The sequence below is a fragment of the Ailuropoda melanoleuca genome, chromosome 17, assembly GCF_002007445.2.
Source record: "Ailuropoda melanoleuca isolate Jingjing chromosome 17, ASM200744v2, whole genome shotgun sequence".
NCBI lineage: Eukaryota > Metazoa > Chordata > Mammalia > Carnivora > Ursidae > Ailuropoda > Ailuropoda melanoleuca.
In genome coordinates this window covers 35,082,860-35,095,446 of record NC_048234.1, presented here as the reverse complement: position 1 = coordinate 35,095,446, position 12,587 = coordinate 35,082,860, and the positions used below count along the sequence as shown (strand labels likewise).

Here is a 12,587-nt window from a genome sequence, read left to right as displayed (position 1 = left end):
CATTCTGACAAGTGGTTTGTAATCATGTTAAAGAAATACTTTGGCAGGTCACTGAAATCTCCAGTAGGCACAGTGCCCCAGAATAGATTCTGATCTTATTATTAGCCTTCTTTACACTTAATTCCTGTTTAAAGCTCTGATGTTGCACAGACTGGTCTTCTTTAACACGTCGTGTAGATTAAAAGCAGGAACATTTCATCAACAAAACATTAAACTTAAATATCTCAATGCTAAAGGGGCTGGAAATTCAACCTAATTAAAATGGCTGAACGCAGAGTCACAATTAAACAGTGAGAGAATTATGGAAAAGTAAATATTTACACACACATTGTACACTTATTAGGGTTTACAAAGAAATGCTTCTCATCTGCACAGCTTTCCTTTGTAAAGATATTGTTATGAGGCAATAAATGTGGTTATAGTTAATAACAGATGTTAAATGGCATAATTCATCCACAAACCTTACTAATTACCACAGAAGCACAAGACAAATGTACAGCATCATATGGGAGGTATTGCTTATCTGTTAGTTTATAAACTGAAAAAGAAAGGTCACTTGTAGAAACAGAAATGCTTAGAGTAAAGCCTTAGCTATTTAAATGAGAAATTTAAACACTTTAAAATTACAACAGGCTTCCCCTTCTAGAGAGTTCATGCTTCATTCAGAGACAACAAATTGGCCTAAATGAGTTTGAGTTAACTTGGCCACTCTAGCGGTAATCATTTTCTAAATTAGTTTAGGGAAAATGTTCCATATTTTAAACTGTATTACATGCTGTCTTTAGAATGACGCTTACCATCAGTTATTTCATTTTCCTTTAATCCAAACTTCTCTCTTTACAAGGGCATTGGGACAAGAAGGGGGGGGGGGAAGCAGAGTATAAGGTCACCTAGAGTAATTTTATTTTACGTAGATCATATAAAGAGCTGCGAAGTACAATGCTTAAAATAATTTTTCATAATAAATTTGGGAAGGCTGATGGAAAAAAATAAAATCAAGGCACCTTTTGTTTTCCTCACAAAAGCTCAAAACCCAGATAATCATTGTGAAAGCCCACACCCTGTTAACATAGTTGACTTTCATTTTAGTCTGTAATGTTATTCAGTTGTTTCCTCCATTTCCATGTTGTCTTAATAGCAGTGCCCTTTGAAATGTTTGCGGTTGATTTGCACCATATTTTACAAAGCTTTACTTCTTGGATTTAATTTCTATTGGTTTTCAAAACCAAAGAGCTTGCTTTCTATCTTGATTCAAATAAAGCCAGGATGCTGAAGTTAAAACAGCAAAAGTTTCCAAGGCTTTTTGGTTGTACAAACACACATCTGTGCACGCATGGACACACAACATACAATGAGAGAGGGGGTGGGGGAAGGAGGGAGAGAGAAAGAGAAGAGAGGCTAGGACAGAAACAAAGAGAGAGACAAACAGTGCTTTTCATTTTCTATGAACTAGAAACCATTACACCAAACCTGAATTTTCTTCACATTGTTAAATTGTCACTTTTTATTATGGAAAGCCTGATGGCCAAGTGATTTTTTTTTAAATACCTTTGAGTAAGGCAACCTTGAGTCTCCTTTTTTGATTCCCTGGAGAATAATTTCCCCAATAAAACAGAAACTGGACAATAAAAATCAATGTATATCCACCTCTATAATCATTTGAATCAAAGGAGAATGTTTTTATTTCTTCCATATTATCTTTTGAAACAATTTAGAAAGCGATCCGCTCAGGAAAAAGGCAAAGTCAGTTTATTCTAGGGATAGAGACAATGGCCTGGACCAGTGCTTCTCAAACCTCAAAGTACCTATGCATCACCTGGGAAGCTTTTTAAAGGACAGACTCTGGCTCAAGAGCTCTGCAGAAGGCCTGCCACCCTGCATACCTAAAAAGCCCCGGGGTGAGGCTGCTGATGCTGCCCACGGGCGGCACCAGGAGCCAGGAAGACCCAGAGGAGCACTGGCAGTCTCATCTAAAGCTGGTACCCTCCACAATCCTGCTCAAGTCATCAGTCACAGAGTTCTGAAAAAGGAAGCAAAGTGAAAGTTCATGTTGAGCCTTAAATTAGAAAGCTGGAAGGGTACTTAAGGGGAACCCTGATTTATTTCCCATCACACGGTGTTCTATAGTATCACATAGAAACCATTCCAGATGGCTGAAAAAGTATGTTTGTAACAGTCTCCCTTGAAGACAGCCTGCAACATTGCTTGGTAAGTTAATTCAGTTTTTAATAACCTCCATAACATTTAGCAAAAACCTCCTTTGCTATATCATCACCTAATTCTTTATGTCCAGACCTCATTAAGGCAAAAAATTCCTCTAAATAATAACCCTTTATGAAGCCCAAAACTATTCACTAATATATAATCTCATAGTCTCCATTTTTTACACTAAGCTATCTCAGATGGTTTAGCCTTTTCTCAATGGGGTATTTCTCAACTCTTTAATCATTTGGGTAATCTTACCTAAGTGATGTGATTCCCCCTAGAGAGTAATTTATTTTATCCTCAATTAAAAAGCATCCACCCTCTTCTTTGTTTTCATTCTTTCAATCCCTAATGACCTACTTCTTTTTAAGAATTTCTATATCATCATTATAAATCAATGCCATCTCCTTAATTCTTAAGATCTTTTAGTAAGTAATCGCCAAAATCTCAGTGTTATTTATTTGCAAAGTAAAAAACCACAGTTAAGAGACAAAATTATCATCATGTTGCTCCTCTGATGTTTTTATGTTTTTTGTTACCTCTAAAACAACCTAATAGTTCCTAAAGCAAAATAGTCCCTAAAATAGCCATATATGAGACATATGAACCAAGCTAAAATATAGGGACTTTTAAAAGAAAATTTAACCTTTTTATATTTAGCTTTTTAAAAACAGCTTTATTGAAGTATAATTAATACATAATATATGCATGTATATAAACATGGAATTTGATACTTTTTTAACCATCATATTTAAATGTGTAGCTCAGTAGTGTTAAGTATATTCATATTGTTGTACTTTTAGTTTCTTCATACAAAACCTAGCATTGAGTAGGTATTCAATAAGTAAAATGCATATCAGACACAATTAGATACAAATCCCTCTTGCTAGCTCCTGTGACTTTAGGCAAATTAACATCTTGGATTGAAAGTTTTCTTATTTTTATTTATTTTTTTAAAGATTTTATTCATTTATTTTAGAGAGAGAGAGAGAAGACAGTGTGAGCGGGGGGCACGGGGGCAGCAGGAACAGGGGGCAGGGGCAGGGGGAGAGGGAAAGAATGTCAGGCAGACTCCACACTGAGCACAGAGCCCTAGAGCCCTACGTGGGGCTGGATCCTGAGACCCTGAGATCATGACCTGAGCCGAAATCAAAAGTTGAGTGTTCGGACAAAGAAAAATCTCTGGATTTGGTTAAGTCCCACTTTCATTATATTGATAAATTCCTATCAATTCCACAGACTTAGCTTTTAAAGGTTTTATTCCCAGGGTTAAACACTGTAACAAAAACCAAATACCAGATTTAGGTGAGACTGTGTCTATCTAGATCGTGTGAATAATATTGGTATAAAAATCCATATTAGAATGGCTTAGAATTTTTTAGAGAAAAGATAATGTAAATTAATTATATTGTATTACATAAGGATTATATTAATTTGCTGGAAGCCTTTATTTAGATAGGCAGGACTATGACCATTTTACCTGGAGGGATTTTGTTCAAAATAATATTGTAACAGTTAACTGACAATTAAGGGGCAAGCCTCAAAAAGAAGGTGGTAACAAGCAAGCTCAGACTTCTCAGTGTCTATATAGACTCCTATTTGCTGAAACAACACTTGCATCTTGGCATAGCCACTGATTAGTGGGGTAAATTTAGAGGTCCTGGGCTACCTAAAGCTTTAATTTCTCATTTGTAAGGTAAGAATGAAAATGAAAAGTTGTGTATATATTAAATAATACAATGTTTTATTACAGCCTTTATCAGTGTCCAAAAATTTTAGTTGTTTTTCAGACTCATTGTTTATTCAATATACATGTAGCCTCCTTCCTTTGTTTTTTTTTTTTTTTTAAAGATTTTATTTATTTATTTGACAGAGATAGAGACAGCCAGTGAGAGAGGGAACACAAGCAGGGGGAGTGGGAGAGGAAGAAGCAGGATCATAGTGGAGGAGCCTGATGTGGGGCTCAATCCCGCAACGCCGGGATCATGCCCTGAGCCGAAGGCAGACGCTTAACCGCTGTGCCACCCAGGCGCCCCGTAGCCTCCTTCCTTTGTAACGAAGAAATTACTCTAAATCTGCAAGATATGATATATCCAAATATACTTCTATCTAAAATAGATAGAAGTCAATGAATGGATTTGTATTTGTGGCTTCAGATTGAGTGATGATTTATGGCATATGTTTTCACATAATAATGCTGTAATTTCTAGGTTTTAATTATAAGCCTAGATGATTACATGATTATCTATTAGCAATTCTAGTTATAATTATACAAAAAAAGATTTTCTCCCCAAAAGGAGCATAATTTTATTAATAATCAAGTAACATTAGTATTGATGATAAACATATTATTAAAACTATTGAATTTATAATTTCAGGAAAAGCATTTAGATTTTAAAGCAAATTTGGAACGGTTTTGTCATGAATTTGGCATTAGCAAAATTGTTGGCAAGTTCTTTTAATTAATATTTTAAAGTTGTACAGTCACATGGTTTAAAGGCAAGTAGCTCATTCGATGCTAGCACAAATGATAAGTCCTCCAGCCAAACCCCTTCCCCAAATTCCAACTCTCCAGAAGACTTTCATCTTTCAGCTTATTCTTTTGTTATTTATCTTCATATCTTTAAATAATTAGCATAACACATTTTTGGCTTGATTTTCTGACATTACTTTTGAGGCAGCTTTATTTCTCCCCATACCCTTTACACATGTGTACACGTCCTCACCCCCCTCATCCCAATAGAGAAAAGTCATAATTTTGGCTAGATCAATACCCAGTGCTTACATTGTTATGACTATGCAAATGCTATGCACAGTTGAGCCATGTAGTTTAATATAATTACATTTATATTTTTCACAAATGATTTTTGTTATTTTTGTTGTTGACATTTATTTTTCCTAAGATGATAATGATTTCTTTTTCATTCCTTAAGTTCCTAAACATTTATCACTAACATATCTAAACTCTCCTCTAGTTGGAAAAAATCTCAATATATTCACATTCCTTAGGTATTTGGTTAATGTTATTGATTGACTAAATCTCTCGGAGCCTTTTGACCTGCTCCAGTTTGCACTGGTTGCTCCCCAGACCTGCTGTAAAGCTCTCATCCTGGGGGCTCATGCCTTCCTTTTTAGGAGGATTGTATTTGTCCATCTCTTTTGTTAGATTGCTTGTCTTCTGGATTCAATGTGTTTATTGTTTTTGATTTACTCGTTTTGTAGAGCACATAATTCCGTCACTTCAGTAATTTGGGGAAGGTAAGTTTTTGGGAACTTATCTTTCAGTCAATGAACTTATTCTACTTCTACACTTAATTGATAGTTTGGTTGATATAGAACCATAAACCAGAAATCATTCTTCCTCAGAATTCTGAAAGTGTTTCTCTATTATCTTCTACCATCCAGCATTGGGTTCAGAGGTCTGAAGACAGTCTGATTCTTGTTTCTTGTATGACATCGTTGTGGTTATTGTTGTTATTCTCTCTGGAATTCATTTGACTCTTCCCTCTATCCGCCATGTTCTGAAATTTTATAGTGATATGCCTTGGTATGGTGCTATTTTCATCTATTTTCAAGGCACTGTGTGAGCCCATTATTTCTGGAAACTCATGACTTTCAACTATAGAAAATGATCTTGAATCATTTATTTAATGATTTTCTACATTTCCTTGTCTCTATTCTCTCTTTTGGAATTTCTGTTATTCGGCTATTAGAACTTGCAGATTCGTACTCTTCCCTTTCTGCTTTGTCCTTGTGGGTTCACAGTTTTAAAGATATAAATATCTTTACTATTGATTTAGTAGTGGGTTAGAAAGGAGTGAAAGTAAATGCACGTGTTCAGTCTACCACTTTTAATTAAAAGTCTCTATAGTCGGTAACTATATATTGAAATGGGATATTTTAAAACCTCCTCTGTTAAAGTTTTATAGACAAGAAGGATCTATCTCTTTTTTTGTTTGTTTTTCTTTTTCTTGTGTTTTAATATAATATCTTCTAGTGTTGTTCTCCTAATTGAGAAAAAAAAAGTGGTAATGGCTGCCATACTATAAAGTACTGTATTTTCCAAGCTTATTGCATTGCCCTGCAATAAATAGTTAATAAGTACCTGTTGAGATTTTTGAGCTTTTTTAAACCTCGACTTTCTATTATAAAACCAATCAAAGGGAAACTCAACTGTCCCTTCCAGGTCACAGTGATGAGATTTGGTTGTATTTTGTTTTGTGTTTAGCTACCAAGAACGGCCCTGGTATGGAATATCCTTTGCTTTGGAACTAGTCAGAACTGCCCTAGAGAATCAGCAACATTCTAACTTAGAGAAGATTGTGAGACAGATCCTTATTTAAGAAGAAAAATACTTTGACAAATGCTTCCACTTTGCCTACTTGGTCTCTCTGAATGGCTCCCTGGGGCCCCTGCATTTCTGAGGGGTAAATATGAGGAGATCTGATTTTCTCTTGAAGTGTCACTGTTTATGACTTTCCAGTGGCATTAGGTCCTGTAATAACTTGTTGAAAGGTCCACAGGTAAACATAAAACAAAACAAAACCAAAAAAAACCGTGGATTGACTTTTTGCTGGATTGCAATTCATGAAGCAACTTGAGCCAGATGATTTCCAGGTTCACACTGCAGTTTTTTTTAGTTTTATTTAGTACTGCTTGTTTTCCTCTCAATCCATGCTCTACATATCTATCTTGTTTACCAACATCTCAAGTGTGGTTTCACAGATCCGTCAAAGTTTACAGTAAATTAGAAAGGTAATGTTTCCAAGAAGATTTAAAATTACTGGTAGTAAAATAGTGACCACAACCCAGATTGGACCCTCTGGAGAAGGCTGAGGTTTGCTTTTCCTGAAATGGTCAATTTTAGATTGTGATTGCGGCAGCTTCCTGAGTGATGAGTGAGTTAAGGAGAAGGACTTTAACAAGCCCATATGTTTCAAGTTCTGTAATTTCATCCTCTTGGTATAGATCCATCATGTTTTCTGAAAAGGTATTTTTATGTCTTTTTTTCCCTAAGCAACAGAAAATACAAAACAACACAAAACACTGTAGTGGCGGTTTTGTTGTCGTTGTTGCTTACAATTAAACATTTGTTAAAATAAACCTGCAGTCTCGCAAAGGCAATTTGAGAAAACGTTTTACATGGCAACTTCAGAGGCTTAATTATCTTAGTGTTACAGATGTAAAGACCTCTCCCAAATCCTCTCCATTTAAGAAAACTAAACGATTCCTCCATTTTCAATATATAACCAAAATACATTGACTTACTGCTTTCAACTAAAAAGGAAGCAAGCTGTAAATGGGTGTCAATTATTTATTTATAGTGAGGAAGAGAGAAGAAAGAAAACAAGGTTGGGGTAAGGGCTGTAGTCCAAATTTGCCAATTTCCCAGGTGAGTGCTCTATTTGAATTAAAATATTGGTTTTGCCAGCTCAAGTCAATAGAGACTCCTTTCCCCAAGATTCCATGCAGTATATAAAGAACAAACCTCAAAGCAATTCAGTGGGTACATATTTGGTAGTTGAAGCACTCTATCTTGCAAGACACATTAAAAGAAAAATAAAATCCTCACTACATTCAGACACAGCTCCTTCCCAGCTGAATATGACCACAACAAGAAGTACAGAAACTAGTTACAGGTGAACCTCAAAAGGCTTAACTATTAGGTCAACATGGACTTATTTAACTAATCTGCCTCCATGATTTGTAAAAATGAACTGACTCCTCAATAAACTACAAGGCTAAGCACCAAATTAATGTGAAATGTCTCTAGAAATGTAGCTGTACTCCACCCCACCTAATTTTGAAGTTAATAAAAGAGGGGTCTAATCTTTAATATTCTTTATATTCAAACTTACTTACGCAGTTTTAAACTTTCACATGGAGAAAAATATACAACTTGAGTTTTTTCCATACCCCCTCCCATAAATACTTTGGCCCTGTAAAAATTTTTATGTGCAAAATTACACGTAAGGCCATTTATTTTCTAAACATTTGATGCAAGATTTTCATGAGGATTCAAAATATTAATCAAAAATTCCCCCTACTCATTCTAAAAAAGAAATAAATTCCAGACTTAAATTGTAAGTAGAATTTTAGCTTAATTAGATGCATATGACCAGTTTTGTTGCCTAAATCCTAGGAGTATTTCCAGCTTTGGATTTACAGAATTATTACATTTGCAAACACAAAATACAAACTTAGACTTGCTTTAATTCTGGAATGACATAAAACAGTTTGGCTGACTGAGTAGACACAAAGATTTTCTCCAAATGTTTCCAGACCACCAGTTCTCTCACTTATGCCTACTGGGCAGGAGGCAGGAATAAAATACTGAAAGGGTGGACCGTAGACATGGTTTCCAATGTTGCAGAACAAGCACACTGATGGGAGAAGGACTGATCCAAACAAGAAGCTGCTCTTAGCATCTTCTGGGGTCTGTTTCTGGAAAAGCATGTGAATAACATACAGGTTTTTTTACCTCCCACCAGTAGATATAGTCAGCTGAGACCAGCATCAGAAGAAAAACTCATTCAAAGCCTTTCCACCCATGAGCATGAGAAATAACCATGCACAAATTCTGCCCTCAAATCTTCCAGCAATGCTTTATGAGACCAGTGATGTACAGCATTAACCTTCAAGGAACTCAAGGCAGAGCATATAAGAATTCTGAAAAGGTCAGACCTTCACACCATAATTACTACCAAAAATTCATAGGATACTTTCTGTGTTAAAATTTTCCAATTATTCACACTTAGAAAAACATCTAACAGCATTAAAGAGGAAAATGACTTTCTCTTCCAGTTTTCAGATAATTGGGCAATGCCAGTTGTGCTTGTTAGCAAGTAAGTAGGATATACTCACTGCATTCTTTGTTAACATAAATTTGAAGTACAATAGTGGCAAGGGTGGTTTTATTTGGTCTGAGCATTATAAAAGCCTTTACATTCCTTTAGGGCATAAAAATAGAAATCTCAGACAAAAGCTTTGGAGACCACCTGGATTTTCTATTCAGATATATGTTCATTCCACAGTGCTGGGAGGCATGTGGCTTGAAGTGGTTTTGTTTTAATGAACTTGTCCCATTCTCATTTAGAAGACCTCTCATTTTCCAAGACTCCCTGACACCGGTTTAAATTCTCTCCCTCTTCTTTGCCCAGTACTCAGGAAACTGGACTTGCTTCTGCAGAGTGTTGTAAAACTGTGCCCAGGTTTTCATACTAGATTGCATTTTCCACACACTCAAGACACAAGCAGTGGGGATGCAATTTATATCACTAATACCCAAGGAATGGCAGGAAGTAAATCTATTCGACTTGTTGGATCCTTGTGGACCATGATTATTTTAAACCAGGCGCAGCTTAGACCAGGATTGCATAGTTACTATGGCCTTCAAGGCAATCTGGGCTTTTCCAGTGTGGGGAGGACAAGGAAGGGGGAAAAACAACAACAACAACATGTATTTCCATTATAATTTAAAGATCACCTAGACTTTATGTGAAGATGGAGCCTGTTATTCCAGTGTGTGTATGTGTGTGTGTGTGTGTGTGTGTGTGAGAGTGTGTATAGGTATGTATGTATATATACAGTGTTTGCTGATGAGGGAGCAGTAGGCAAGCTGAGGACCAAAGCACAAGCTGACACCCCACAACACCCCCAACTCCCAGGTGGGATATGTGTGACATTCCCCAGGCACTCCTGGCTGCCCTAAAGCTAAGGGAAGGGGAAAGCAAATGGTTAACCTATACATATTATCAGCAAGACAGTTTATTAAGGTCTTAGTGATTTATAAGACAAAAACAATCTTACCAATAACCTAATTTCCAGAAGGAAACTCCCAACTGTCTTAATGCTAATGGTTTACTAGCGGGAAAAACAAACTTAACTCAACAATGGCAAGGCCTCCAATATCTTGTAGGACCTCTTTAGCATACAGAAATTCTTTTGAAAACCTCCCTTATTCCTTACCCCCAACTCCCAAGTATATAATCAGTCCCCCCTCACAACCCCGGTGCAGCAGCTCTTTCTGCCCACGGGTCCCGTCCCTGTGCTTTAATAAAAACCACCATTTTGCAACAAAGGTGTCTCAAGAATTCTCTCTTGGCTGTCGGCTCCAGATCTCATCCCACCAATACCAAACCTCATCTATGTTCCAAAACTACACCACTTGCCTTCAAAGAAATTATACTTTATTGAAGAAAATAGATACCATAATGCTCTATCATGCAAGACAAAACAAAACCACTGTGATAAATTTATAACAGAAGGTATCAGGGTAGTCTGGGGCTTAGGTAGAAAAATTCCATTTAGGGCTTTCAGGGAGGCATCCCAGAGAAGGTGAATAAGATTTTGAAAGGTGTCATTCGCAAACAATGAATCATGGAACACTACATCAAAAACTAAGGATGTACTGTATGGTGACTAACATATCATAATAAAGAAAGAAAGAAAGAAAGAAAGAAAGAAAGAAAGAAAGAAAGAAAGAAAGAAAGAAAGAAAGAAAGAAAGAAAAGAAAGAAAGGTAGAAGCAGGGGGGGAAGGAGTTCATTAGCTGAAACTCTACTACTAAATAGAAAGCTACACTTGCCCACAGGAGAGTTCTTCTGTTCCGTATTCAAATTCCCTCACAATGGTCACCAACTTGACTAATCTCATAAAATGCCACTGTTGTCAGTTCTGAAAAATATTACTGCTCCTATCTACAAAGGTAAGAAAGCAGAATTACATTACTTGCTATTTATAAAATATAAGAGCAATTCTTATCAGATTGGAGCTACAAGAAGAAAAATTTAATATTTGTAATGTTTATATAGAGATTTATCTCTGAGACGCTCCTCTCATATACATTATTTCCTGGTATAATCTAATATTTGCTAGGAATCTTCCTCATGTTCAATACTTTTTAGAACTGTAATAAATAATCCAATTCAATTTAAAAAATAATAATGTTTTCCTCCAAATTCTAATAATCCTGTGATACAATCTGTCCCCAGTTGTGGTTACATGTAGTAATTTCCCCTCCTTTTCAATTTCTTTGTCAAGTTCTTTTCTTTGTCCCATTAATTTTTTATATGTGATCTTTTGGCTCAAAGAGGTCATGAGAGGTTGGTCGGATTCTTTAGAATTCATAGTTTCATGAGATCTTTTCAATTTATTTATTTAGTGTTCCAGATATTACTCTCTTAAAATATTACATAAAACAACTAATGGACATCATTGCTGACTGGGTCAGATGTTTCATTTGTACATTTAAACTGAACTGTAATAAATCTTATGTGAGGTGGGTTTTTTGTTGTTGTTGTTGTTGTTTTTTACTTTTCTTGATGCTAGAGGTGTAGGTACAGTGAGGAAATGCTGCCCTTATGTATATTATATATATTAAAGCTATCTGCACCAGCAAACCTCGTTTCTGAAATAAATTTCCTGTCTCAGCAGATGGGCCCTTCCTTTGAAATAAATATTTAATTGCTGTGACCATTTGCACCCATACTTTTTGGTGTAGATTTTAGCTATGACCATATTTGGATTTTCATGTCAGTCTTTTGCAAGTCTAAGGAGAAAACATTCGTATGTCCAACTTAATATGAGCTGTATATTTTTTCTTGTTAATGAAGGTATTTAAGTACACCATTCCTCAATTTCTCCTTCCCAGGAGCACCCTAGTTATCTTACAGGAAGTTGATTCTCTGCTACTTCTCATATAGTCTTGGGGGTTAGGTATTGGTCAGACCAACTTTCCACTATTGCCTCTCTCTCCTGATGATCAAAGTCTGGATCCTGGCTGAGTAGCTGTTCTTGTTTCCTGCATATTTGTTTATATTTTGGTTCTCTGGTCTTTCAGTGATTCTATGAATCTTAATATATTTCCTATATTCCCCTTTTAATTTTGATATTTTACATAAGATAGACTAAGATAGTTTGAGTGGCTTGTAATCAAGAATCCAGACAGATACAGGAAGTATCATTATGAGAACAAATCCACAGAAAAAAGGAAAGTTATCAAGGTCTTGTTGAGAGGTTGAGAGGATTCAAAATCACACCTGTTAGAAGAACATTAGAAAGCACAATCCATTTTTAATCATTTGACTTAAAATAAAAAGACCCTTAAAGCGACTACAGAATACATAATGGTTTTGTATCTGTGTTATTTTCCTAGCATTTATAATTATGTTGTGGTATGTGACAGAACTCTTTTTTTTTTTTTTAAGAAAATACACACTGAAGTATTTAGGAGTAAAAGGGTATCATGTCTATAATTTCAAAAAAAATTTTTAAAAACGTATAGCGAGGTGGATAGATAGATATAAAGCAAATGTAGGAAAATGTTAACATTTAGAAGTTTGAGGTAATGAGAATTGGCAGCTAAGATTTCTTTGTATTAT

General features: G+C 35.7%; 1 long non-coding RNA gene across 1 annotated transcript in view; it reads left to right on the top strand.

The window, feature by feature from the left end:
• Positions 1–5,315: 5,315 nt before the first annotated feature.
• LOC117796980 overlaps positions 5,316–12,587 on the top strand; it is a 40,569-nt gene continuing 33,297 nt past the window's right edge. The window contains exon 1 of the long non-coding RNA XR_004621783.1: positions 5,316–5,463. This is a non-coding gene — a long non-coding RNA (uncharacterized LOC117796980). The remainder of the gene's footprint in view (positions 5,464–12,587) is intronic.